At 44.9% G+C, this 12,028-nt stretch overlaps 1 protein-coding gene and 1 long non-coding RNA gene across 6 annotated transcripts in view; one reads left to right on the top strand and one right to left on the bottom strand.

The window, feature by feature from the left end:
• LOC118386287 (cell surface glycoprotein MUC18-like) overlaps positions 1–12,028 on the top strand; it is a 65,894-nt gene that overhangs the window by 6,114 nt on the left and 47,752 nt on the right. The gene's annotated exons all lie outside the window — the stretch shown is intronic.
• Positions 82–12,028, bottom strand: part of LOC118386307 (uncharacterized) — a 53,929-nt gene continuing 41,982 nt past the window's right edge. Inside the window, exons 2-3 of the long non-coding RNA XR_004826193.2 lie at positions 1,803–2,014; positions 82–794 (exon numbers count right to left, since the gene is read on the bottom strand). This is a non-coding gene — a long non-coding RNA (uncharacterized LOC118386307). The remainder of the gene's footprint in view (positions 795–1,802; positions 2,015–12,028) is intronic.

The raw sequence follows: 12,028 nt of genomic DNA on the forward strand, positions 1-12,028 counted from the left end.
GACACAGTTCTTACATTAGAAAGCCTTGTTCACCTTAGCCTTCTGATAAGAGCAACCAGTTACAGCCAGTGGAATGCATTCTCCATCCCTATCCTGTTTAGGTAGAACCCCCCTACAGTCAAATGTATCCAGGAATTCAAGTAGTAACCTGGGACGTGATCCTGCATAATTCATATATTTTTTCACACTCTGGTTGGAATCATTGTGAGTGAAGCCTCATCACTGACACATGCCTGATGTCTTTAACGATCAGATATGGTGGTTGGGGAGAGTGTACGGTATGTACCTAGGTGCAATAATTAACATTTAGGCATAGATCAGTGGGCCCCATCATACATTTTTTTTTTAAAACAACTCAATATTCCACATATTTATCGTTAACTTTTTCATGAATCATTCATGCATGTGTAATGACAACATATACATCATCAATCAAATGTGTGACATAACAAATGTAACGGATCATATTACATCATGTGCAACACCTTAGAAATGTAGTTATGTAGGTCTATACAAACGGCTTTCTAATTTTACATTTGAATGCAAGCCATAACCAACAGACACAAAGTCCTTGTGACAAAGTCAAGAAACAGGCCACCTGCGCTTTTTGATATCGTTTGTTGTTACTGTGCAACATCCATCAGAAATGCTTGCGTAATGTAAATTCACACAATGGCCATTCTTCACACAATGGCCATTCATCGGTTGTAGACCTGTGTGACAATGGCCAGATCTCTGTGAGGAATCAACAGGAAAAGCTAAAAACTCAAAGGACGAGCCCTTCTGATGTATGCCTAAAGAGAAAGTTAATATCAGACCCCAAGCAATAATAAACATTTAAATCATATTGGCAAACATGAGGTACTATGAAATTGTTTTTTAAAGCAATATCTAAAATAAACACACATTCCTCATAAACTCTATCTTGCAAAGCATAAACTTGTAACCTACATCAGCACACGTACTAAAATTAATCATTTCAAAGAATTAGCAAGAAGGGACAGAAACAGAAACATGAATGTAGGACACTTCATGTGATTTCTTTTTCAGCATTTAGCATCTTGCACTGTCTTGCCTCATACTTGTAATCTGACTCAAAAAAAAGAGGACAATGAGGCTGAGCTGTGATGATGTTGCTTGGTTACTGGTATGGTGCTCTGAAGTCTGAAGACACACCCATGCTAACTGGGAAAGTACCTGATTGATCGATAGTCACGATGTTGTAAAAACATGTTGTCCTCACCTCTAAACGGCTAGAGGCAGTTGTCAGGGTATGGTTTTTAGGGATGTTATGGGTCGTTAAGGAAACTTGGGGGCTTTTCCAAATTGCATTAGGTTAAAACAACAACCAGAGTCAGTTAAGGATCTGCTGGCGTAATGTTAGTTTAATTGTACCCCAAAGGATCTGTCCTGCAACCGTATTTTTGCTATATCTGGCTAGCTAGAAAGGAGCACATTATCTTTACGTTGAGCAGCCTGTCAAAGCTATTGAACAAAGCCAGGCTTCCTGAAGTACCCTCTCTAAGTAGGCTGCAGCCATACTCGTGTAAGGATACAGGAAAGTTCCACAAGCCAAGTTAGTGATTATAAATAGAATTTTAAATAGAATCAATCTTCCAAACCATTAACAAGATGGCGAGATGGCACTGACAGAGAGGGTCGCCTCACTTCTAGTCCTTAGGAAACTATGCAGTATTTTGTTTTTTTCTGTATTATTTCTTACATTGTTAGCCCAGAAAATCTTCAATGTTATTACATACAGCCGGGAAGAACTATTGGATATCAGAGCAACGTCAACTTACCAGCATTATGTCCAACTTTGCCGCAGAAGATGTAGACGAAGCGACCTCCTGGTCAGACTTCGGAGGCGTGCACACCACTCACCGCTTCCGATAACAAGATAGACGGAATTAGGGCAAGGGTTGCCTTCCAGAGAGACATCAGGGTATGTTGTCGGAGTCGGCACAGCCACCGGGATTCCTTATGTGTCGTGCTGACAGAAATGAACATCTCTCTGGGAAGAAGAAGGGCGGGGGTGCATGCTTCATGATTAATGACTCATGGTGTAATCGTAACAACATATAGGAGCTCAAGTAATTTTGTTCATCTGACCTAGAATTCCTCACAATCAATTGCCAACCACATTATCCTCCACGAGAATTCCTGTCGGTTATTGTCACAGCCGTGTATATTCCTCCTCATGTCGATACCATGATGGCCCTCAAGAAACTTCACTGGACTCTATGTAAACTGGAAACCATGTATCCTGAGGCCTCATTTATTGTAGCTGGGAATTTTAACAAATTTGAGAACAAGGCTACCTAAATTCTATCAGCATATTTATTGTAGCACTCGTGCGGGAAATACACTGGATCACTGCTACTCTAACTTCCACGATGCATGCAAGGCCCTACCCTGCCCTACCTTCGGCAAATCTGACCATGTCTCCATTTTGCTCCTCCTGTCCTATAGGCAGAAACTCAAACAGGATGTACCCATGACGAGAAATATTCAACGCTGGTCTGACCAATCGGAATCCAAGATTGTTTTGATCACGCGGACTGGGAAATGTCCCGGGCAGCCTCAGAGAATAATATTGATTTATACGCTGATTCTGTGAGTGAGTTTAAAAGGAAATGCGTTGGAGATGTTGTCCCCACTGTGACTATTAAAACCTACCCTAACCAGAAACCGTGTATAAATGGCAGCCTTTACGCAAAACTGAAAGCGTGAACCACCGCATTTATCCATGGCAAGATGACTGGGAATATGGCTGAATACAAACAGTGTAGTTATTCCCTCCGCAAGGCAATCAAACAAGCGAAATGTTGGTGTAGGTGCAAAAGGGAGTCGCAATTCAATGGCTCAGACACAAGACATTTGTGGCAGGGTCTACAGGCAATCACAGACTAAAAAAAGAAAACCAGCCACGGACACCGACGTCTTGCTTCCAGACAAACTAAACACCTTCTTTGTTCGCTTTGAGGATAATACAGTGCCACAGATGTGGCCCGCTACCAAGGACTGTGGGCCCTCCCTCTCCTTCTCCGTGGCCAACATGAATAAGACATTTAAACGTGTTAACCCTAGGGAAGGCTACCGGCCCAGGCGGCATCCCTAGCCGCGCCCTCAGAGCATGCACAGACCAGCTAGCTGGTGTGTTTACGGACACATTCAATCTCTCCCTATCCCAGTCTGCTGTCCTCACATTCTTAAAGATGGCCACCATTGTTCCTGTACCCAAGAAGGCAAAGGTAACTGAACTAAATGACTATCGCCCCGTAGAACTTACTTCTGTCATCATGAAGAGCTTTGAGAGACTAGTCAAGGATCATATCACCACCTTACCTGCCACCATAGACCCACTTCAATTTACATACCGCCCCAATAGGTCCACAGACAATGAAATTGCCATCACACTGCACACTGCACACTTCCCTATCCCATCTGGACAAGAGGAATACCTATGTAAGAATGCTGTTCATTGACTACAGCTCAGCATTCAACACTATAGTATCCTCCAAGCTCATCATTAAGCTTGAGGCCTTGGGTCTCAACCCCTCCCTGTGCAATTGGGTCCTGGACTTCCTGATGGTGGTGGTGAAGGTAGGAAACAACATCTCCACTTTGCTGATCCTCAACACTGGGGCCCCACAAGGGTGTGTGCTCAGCCCCCTCCTGTACTCCCTGTTCACCCATGACTGTGTGGCCATGCATGCCTGTACCTCAATCATCAAGTTTGCAGACAACACAACAGTAGTGGGCTTGATTACCAACAACGACGAGACCTCCTACAGGGAGGAGGTGAGGGCACCCGGAGTGTGGTGTCAGGAAAACAAACTCTCACTCAACACAAACAAAACAAAGCAGATGATTGTGGACTTCAGGAAACAGCAGAGGGAGCACCCCCCTATCCACATCGACGGGACAGCAGTGGAGAAGGTGGAAAGTTTTAAGTTCCTCGGCGTACACATCACGGACAAATTGAAATGGTCCACCCACACAGACAGTGTGGTGAAGACAGCGCCTCTTAAACCTCAAGAGGCTGACGAAATTTGGATTGCCACCTAAAACCCTCACAAACTTTGACAGATTGTCACGCCTGCTCCCGCTCCTCCCCCCTGGCACTCGAGGGCGCCAGGCTCCCCAGCATTGCGGACTCCTGCACCATCATTACGTACACCTGCCTTCCCCCCGTCACGTGCATCAGCGTATTATTGGACTCACCTGGACTCAGCTGTTTATTACCTCCGCTATATTTTTCAGTTCCCCATCTCTGTTGCTGCATTGATTGTCGTTTGTCATTATGTATCTGTGTGTTGACGCTGTTTCTGTCTTGCTCTTTGTCTGTTCCTAATGAAATGTCAACTCCCCTACCTGCTTCTCGTCTCTGGCGTCGGTCCTTACACAGATGCACAATTGAGACCGGGCTGTACGGCAACTGCACTGCCCACAACTGCAAGGCTCTCCAGAAGGAGGTGCGATCTGCACAACGCATCACTGGGGGCAAACTACCTGCCGTCCAGGACACCTACAGCCCCCAATGTCACAGGCCAAAAAGATCATCAAGGACAACAACCACCCGAGCCACTGCCTGTTCACCCCGCTACCATCAAGAAGGCGAGGTCAGTACAGGTCCATCAAAGCTGGGAACGAGAGACTGAAAAACAGCTTCTATCTCAATGCCATCAGACTGTTAAACAGCCATCACTAACACATGCATGCCTACATACAGACTTGAAATCATTGGTCATTAATAAATGGATCACTAGTCACTTTAATAATGCCACCTTAATAATGTTTACATATCTTGCATTACTCATCTCATATGTACAGTATATACTGTATTTCATACCATCTATTGCATCTTGCCTATGCCGCTCGGTCATCACTCATCCATATATTAATATGTACATATTCTTATTCCATCCCTTTACTTAGATTTGTGTGTATTAGGTAGTTGTTGTGGAATTGTTAGATTACTGTTAGATATTACTGCACTGCCGGAACTAGAAGCACAAGCATTTCGCTACACTCACAATAACATCTGCTAACCATGTGTATATGAACAATAAAACTTGATTTGAAGTTGTGGAGGACACCATCTGAATTGTGAAACAAGTTAGAGAGTATAGCAGTGGCTACCAGGACATTCTGTTTGCTGTGTTATCAGGATGAAAAGGCCTAATGATTTAAGGCTGTTGTGAACGACTTTCAATACTAGAGATGGCACGAGTAGAGACAACAATGGACAGAAGCCAGGAAGGGGAATGTCCTCTGTGAAGTACAGATCAGAGGGTATGAATCGTCCCCACAGACAGGCATTACCACAATCAATACACTGTATGCTGGATCAGAATGGGGAAATTAAAGGAGCAGTCCATTGAGTTGTTTGTTTGTGTGGAGGCTCCCTCCCAGGCCCCTCCACTGTTGCCATCAGGGAATTGTTGACACGTTGTTACCACTGGCTAGCTTGCTTAAGCTAATTGGTTGCACACAACCACTGCTCGATCAATTAAGCAATCAGCAATCAGTTGAATTAAATCTCTGTTTTAAACAGCCATACAAATGTTTTTTATGATAAAGAAAGACAATTCTTTAGGCTTTTTTGTATTTTTTCCAGGTTCAGATTTGGTTTTGATTTTGATTGGTTCAACGCTGCATTCAATTATGCATTAACAGATTGGCTTGATGTGATATTGTTATTACAGTCTTTCAATGTCTGCAGATGTGCAATGAGGCAGCCCGTATGTAAGAAACCTGCCACATGTTGCATTAACATCTGTTCTCCACTGGACCTGTCGAACAATCCATTGATCCGTTAATGTTTAGTGTGTTTGAAATCGCTTCAGATGTTACCATTACATTTACATTTAAGTCATTTAGCAGACGCTCTTATCCAGAGCGACTTACCAGAAATGCCACCACTATCTTGCCAACTGTACCTTATACCTTAGCTCATTTGATCTCAGTAGACCGATGCACACACAACTGCAAACAGTGGTGTAAAAAGTACTTGATTTTCATACTTGAGTAAAAATAAAGATAACTTAATAGAAATTGCCTCAAGCAAAAGTGAAAGTCACCTATTAAAATACTACTTGAGTAAAATTCTAAAAGTATTTGGTTTTAAATATAATTTAGTATCAAAAGTCAATGTAGTTGCTAAAATATACTTGAAGTATCAAAAGTAAAAGTAAAAAGTACGGATAATAAAAACAATTCTAATGTTAATCAAACCAGGCGGCACAATTTTCTGTCCAACACTCAGACATAATTTAAAAACAAAGCCTTTGTGTTTAGTGAGTCCACCAGATCAGAAGCAGTAGGGATGACCAAGGATGATCTCTTGATAAGTGCGTGAATTGGACCATTTTCTGCCCTGCTAAGCATTCAAAATGTAACGAATACTTTTGGATGTCAGAGAAAATGTATGGAGTAAAAAGTACATAATTTTCTTCAGGAATGCAGTAAAGTAAAAGTAGAAGTTGTCAAAAATATAAATAGTAAAGTAAAGTACAGATGCCCCAAAAAACTACTTAAGTAGTACTTTAAAGTATTTTTACTTTACACGACTGGCTGCATACACCTGGCACTTAAACTGTCTGAGAGAACCCAGACTGAGGTTCAGGTTACTGAGGTCTTTATAATCCAGTATTCTGTCTGTCTTCATCCCCCTGGGGTCACTTCTCAAGTACTGCTGCTACCTGATTCCTCTAAAGTCCTCCAGCCTCTGGAATCCCCCTGTATTGGTCACCCACTCCCACTCTCTTCTAGCTCATGATCTCTGGTCATTTGCGTCGATACAGGTGAAGGGTTCTGTCATTGGAGCTGAATAAGTGTCAGACTGGTGTCATTGACATAATGCTTGACTGCTGTAACTACATGCCTTGAACTACCTGTCGTTTATCTAGCCTGGAGGAGACTGGTGGGAGTACCTATATGAGGACGGGCTCATTGTTATGGCTGGAATGGAATGAATGCATCGGAGTCAAACATGTCGTTTCCATATGTTTGTTATGTTTAATACCGTTCATTCCATTCCCGCCATTACAATGAGCTCATCCTCCTATAGCTCCCCCCAACAGCCTCCTCTGATCTAGCCTAACAATTTAGCGGAAAATGCTAAATATAATACAGCGAGAATTGCTGCACTGCCCACACACGTTACGTGATCTCGCCATCACAACCACAGTCATGTAAAGCCCCCGTCATCAAACTCCCAGAACAAGAGATTACAGAGAAATTTGATTCATTGTTTCGATCACTGTACATTGTGTCGTCTTGGACATTTTAACTGCAGGAATAACCAATAACTAGCCTGCTTTGTAAGAGAGAGGACATCTATTGGGTTACACATCCTTTGATTGGTTATTAGTAGCTTTTCACACAGAATACACAAACAAAACACTTAGTGACTGCTGTGTCATCAGCATTTTAATATAAGGCTTCCTACTCTCTCTCTCTTCCCCTGAGCTCATGAGAGGAAACCAAGTTCATAGGAAATATTGCTCCTTTTGGTGTCTGAAGTACAGTGCCTTGCGAAAGTATTCGGCCCCCTTGAACTTTGCGACCTTTTGCAACATTTCAGGCTTCAAACATAAAGATATAAAACTGTATTTTTTGTGAAGAATCAACAACAAGTGGGACACAATCATGAAGTGGAAGGACATTTATTGGATATTTCAAACTTTTTTAACAAATCAAAAACTGAAAAATGGGGCGTGCAAAATTATCCCACTTGTTGTTGATTCTTCGCAAAAAAATACAGTTTTATATCTTTATGTTTGAAGCCTGAAATGTGGCAAAAGGTCGCAAAGTTCAAGGGGGCCGAATACTTTCGCAAGGCACTGTATCTTAGGTGTTTCTGTTTTGAGAGCAGACATTTTTTCTTTTTGCAGTTGAGTCATTTTACTCCCTTGAATAGCTTGCTAAGCCAGTCTTGGGTCTGGGTTAAAGCAACAAACCAAACCAAGTCAAACTCTGTAGGCCGGTGCTTGGCAGCCATAAACTGATGCTTTGTCCACTGAGGAAAAGTAATTTTGTTTTTCTCTTTGACAAATAGAGAGCTCTATTCCTGGCCAAGAACATCAGCGGTCACTTAAATTGCTGCTCTGCTTTTGCACAAATGTAATTAGTGAACTGAAGTTGATCATTCATAAACATGAGTTTGATCAAGGTCCGGAATACAAATCTGACAACTGAATTTCGGTTCAATTTCTTTCATATCAGTTCAACTTAGCTCTACAGTTGTGGCAGTATCTTACATTGGGTATGCTCACAAAGTTGGTTTTTGAGTTGTTGGCGTTGTCCTCTAGTAAACCTTGATTCTTCGGCTTCGGCCACATTTTTTTCACTTTTATGGGCCTTGTGAAAACCTAGTGCCCATATCAGTTTTTTTTCAGTCTAAGAGTGACAAGGGAAAGACAGCTTTGAGTTGAAACTCAATGGTAATCAGTATATAACAACCCAATGTGGCCAGCCAGCAGTGGTAAGGAAACTGCCAGCTAGGCTATCCAGACAAACATCAGGAGGTAATAACAGTTTATAGGGCTAAGGCCTGATTTCCACCCTGGAATTGGAAGACAGCTTTACCAGAAACGACTCCTAGATCGGTGCCTTATTTTACTGACTGTCAAAGGATTTACACAGACTACACTTCACAAAACGGAAGCACTGCAATAACAGTAGGTCTCAATTTCATTACTCTTTTAGGTTGAAGGTTTTTATTGTCTCCACCTTAAATATATTGAGATGTTTGGAATCTAAATTAAGTCTGATGTGAATATGCCTCCTGTTCATAGAGCCCTGGGTCGTGTTCCTGTGGGCATACTGTAGCAAAACACTTTGCAGCGGAAGACAAAAACAACTGTTTCTTTCACATAGTTCACATAGCTCTCGCTCCCCCTCCTTGGTGCTCGAGGGCGCCAGGCTGCCCATCATTACGCACACCTGTCACCAACGTTACGCGTACCAGCGCGTCTTTGGACTCACCAGGACTCCATTACTTTGTTGATTGCCCCTCCTATATCTGTCTGTTTGATCCCTTTGTCAGCATATAGTTGTTTTGTTTCCCCTGTCCAGACACTGTCCATGTTCTGTTTCATGTCCGTTGTTTATTAAATCCCTGTACTTGCTTCTCGTCTCCCAGCGTCTCTCCTTACACCTACTGAACATAGCGCTCCAAGAGGAAGTGCACCCTGGCTCTCTGGCTCCGTCCCTGTCTCCTGCTGCTACTGACTGTCATCAACCCCCAACCGTTTACCTTGCCACATGTTTACTAATGCAAATGATACATCGGGCTCATGTGACACAGTAAATTCCCACAATTACAGCATATAGGACAGAGAGGTTACTCACAGAGTATGAAAATACATTATTTCAATCCCAGACAAAAACCTCCTTTCTCCCAGATATTGTATCCTGAGTTTAACATCTTCTTGTAATCTATATGTTATTTATTTGAGGAAGTGTAAGGCCAACCAGTTGCCTGTTTCTGTCACTTTCCCTCAGATAAATACCATGATATGGTTTACATATGGTAGGGCATAGTGAATATTTTTATGTTTGCAGACTGGAATTTTGGCAATAATAGGGTGAAACTGACACCATTCACACACTAACTAGTGGGATGTACAGTATGTGTGGTACAGATGTAGGATTTTAATTTGTTCACTCTTTTGTTGTTGAGAATTTTCCTGCACATCAGGAAATGCAAACTTGTAGTATATTCAATGTTTAAAATGGCTTTTACAGTTTGTAATTTCCATTTAAAATGTCAGACTTGATTGGCCCAAACAAAAAAAATGTATCAATCCCTACAAAAAAAATGTCCATTAATTATAATCCACATAATAATTCACAATTCCTCTTGCTGTAGGTGTCACGTTCTGACCTTAGTTATTTTATTATTTCTTTGTTTTAGTATGGTCAGGGCGTGAGTTGGGTGGGTTGTCTATGTCTAGTTGCCTGTGTCTGCACTAGTATTATATAGCTTACGCTGCGCCTTGGTCTCCTCCGTATATCGAACGTGACAGAATGACCCACCAAACAAGGACCAAGCAGCATGAAAGGGAGGAACAGCGCTTTGTGGAGAAATGGACCCGGGAGAAGGACGAGTGGGTAACAACCTGGGAGGAGATTGAGAGGTGGTCGATCGATCCAGAGAGAGTGCCAGTGCCCGCCTGGGATTCTATGGAACAGTGCGAGGAGGGATACAGGAGAATGGAGGAATGGCGACGATATAAGGGTACAAGGCTAGCATGGAAGCCCGAGAGGCAGCCCCAATATTTTTTTTGGGGGGGGGGGAGCACACGAGGAGATTGGCTGAGTCAGGTCGGAGACCTAAGCCTATTCCTCGTGCTTACCGTGGGGAGCGTGTCATTGGCCGGGCTAGAATGAGCATCCAGCCAGAAAGGAGGGTGCCGGCTCAGCGCTCCTGATCTCCAGTGTACCTCCATGGACCAGGATATCCTGCGCCGGCTCTGCGTACTGTGAGTCTGCACAGCCCTGTGCGTCCTGTGCCAGCACCCTGCATTTGCAGGGAAAGTATAACCATCCAGCCAGGACGGGTTGTGTCAGCTCTACACTCCAGACCTCCAGTACGCCTCCACAGCACGGTAGGTCCTGTGCCTGCTCCCCGCACTCGCCCTGAGGTGCATGTCCCCAGCCCAGTACCACCAGTGCCAACACCACGCACCAGGCTTCCTGTGCATCTCCAGAGCCCTGTATGCCCTGTTCCTCCTCCCCGCACTCTCGCCCTGAGGTGCGTGTCCTCAGCCCGGTACCACCAGTGCCGGTACCACACATCAGGCCTCCAGTGCGTCTCCAGGGTCCAGTACTCCCTGTTCCTGCCCCTCGCACTCGCCCTGATGTGCGTGTCCCCAGCCCGGTACCACCAGTGCCGGCACCACACACCAGGCCTATAGCGCCCCTCGGCAGTCCAGTACACCCTGTTCCTGCTCCTCGCACTCGCCCTGAGGTGCGTGTCCCCAGCCCGGTACCACCAGTGCCGGCACCACGCACCAGGCCTACAGTGAGCCTCGCCAGTCCAGAGCGTCCGGCGACAGTACCCAGTCCAGAGCGTCCGGCAACAGTACCCAGACCAGAGCATCCGGCAACAGTACCCAGTCCAGAGCGTCCGGCAACAGTACCCAGTCCAGAGCGTCCGGCGACAGTCTACAGACCGGAACCTCCTGCGACAGGCCGCAGACCGGAACCTCCTAAGACGGGCCGCAGACCGGAACCTACCACGACGGGTCACAGTCCGGAACCTACCACGACGGGTCACAGTCCGGAACCTACCACGACGGGTCACAGTCCGGAACCTACCACGACAGGTCCCAGTCCGGATCTGCCGGAGTCTCCCTCCAGTCCGGATCCGCCAGAGTCTCCCGTCTGTCCTGAGCTGCCAGAGTCTCCCGTCTGTCCTGAGCTGCCAGAGTCTCCCGTCTGTCCTGAGCTGCCAGAGTCTCCCGTCTGTCCTGAGCTGCCAGAGTCTCCCGTCTGTCCTGAGCTGCCGGAGTCTCCCGTCTGTCCTGAGCTGCCGGAGTCTCCCGTCTGTCCTGAGCTGCCGGAGTCTCCCGTCTGTCCGGTGCTGCCGGAATCTCCCGTCCATTCTGGACCCGTGGCTTGGGTCCCCAGTCCGAGGTCGGAGGTCGTCTTGTGGCCGGAGTCTGACCTTAGTTCTTTTATTATGTCTTTGTTTTAGTATGGTCAGGGCGTGAGTTGGGTGGCTTGTCTATGTTAATTTTTCTATGTTTTGGGATTTCTGTGTTTGGCCAGGTATGGTTCTCGATCAGAGGCAGCTGTTTATCGTTGTCCCTGATTGAGAACCATATTTAGGTAGCCTGGTTTCACTTTTAAGTTGTGGGTGATTATTTTCCGTGTTAGTGTTTGTACCACACGGGACTGTTTCACTTTGTTATTTTGTGTGTTATAGTGTTCAGTTTGTCTTATTAAAAACGGACAATTACCACGCTGCAAATTGGTCCGATCTCTCTTACTCCTCATCAGAGGAAGACGACGA

The sequence above is a fragment of the Oncorhynchus keta genome, chromosome 1 (assembly GCF_023373465.1).
Source record: "Oncorhynchus keta strain PuntledgeMale-10-30-2019 chromosome 1, Oket_V2, whole genome shotgun sequence".
Lineage (NCBI taxonomy): Eukaryota > Metazoa > Chordata > Actinopteri > Salmoniformes > Salmonidae > Oncorhynchus > Oncorhynchus keta.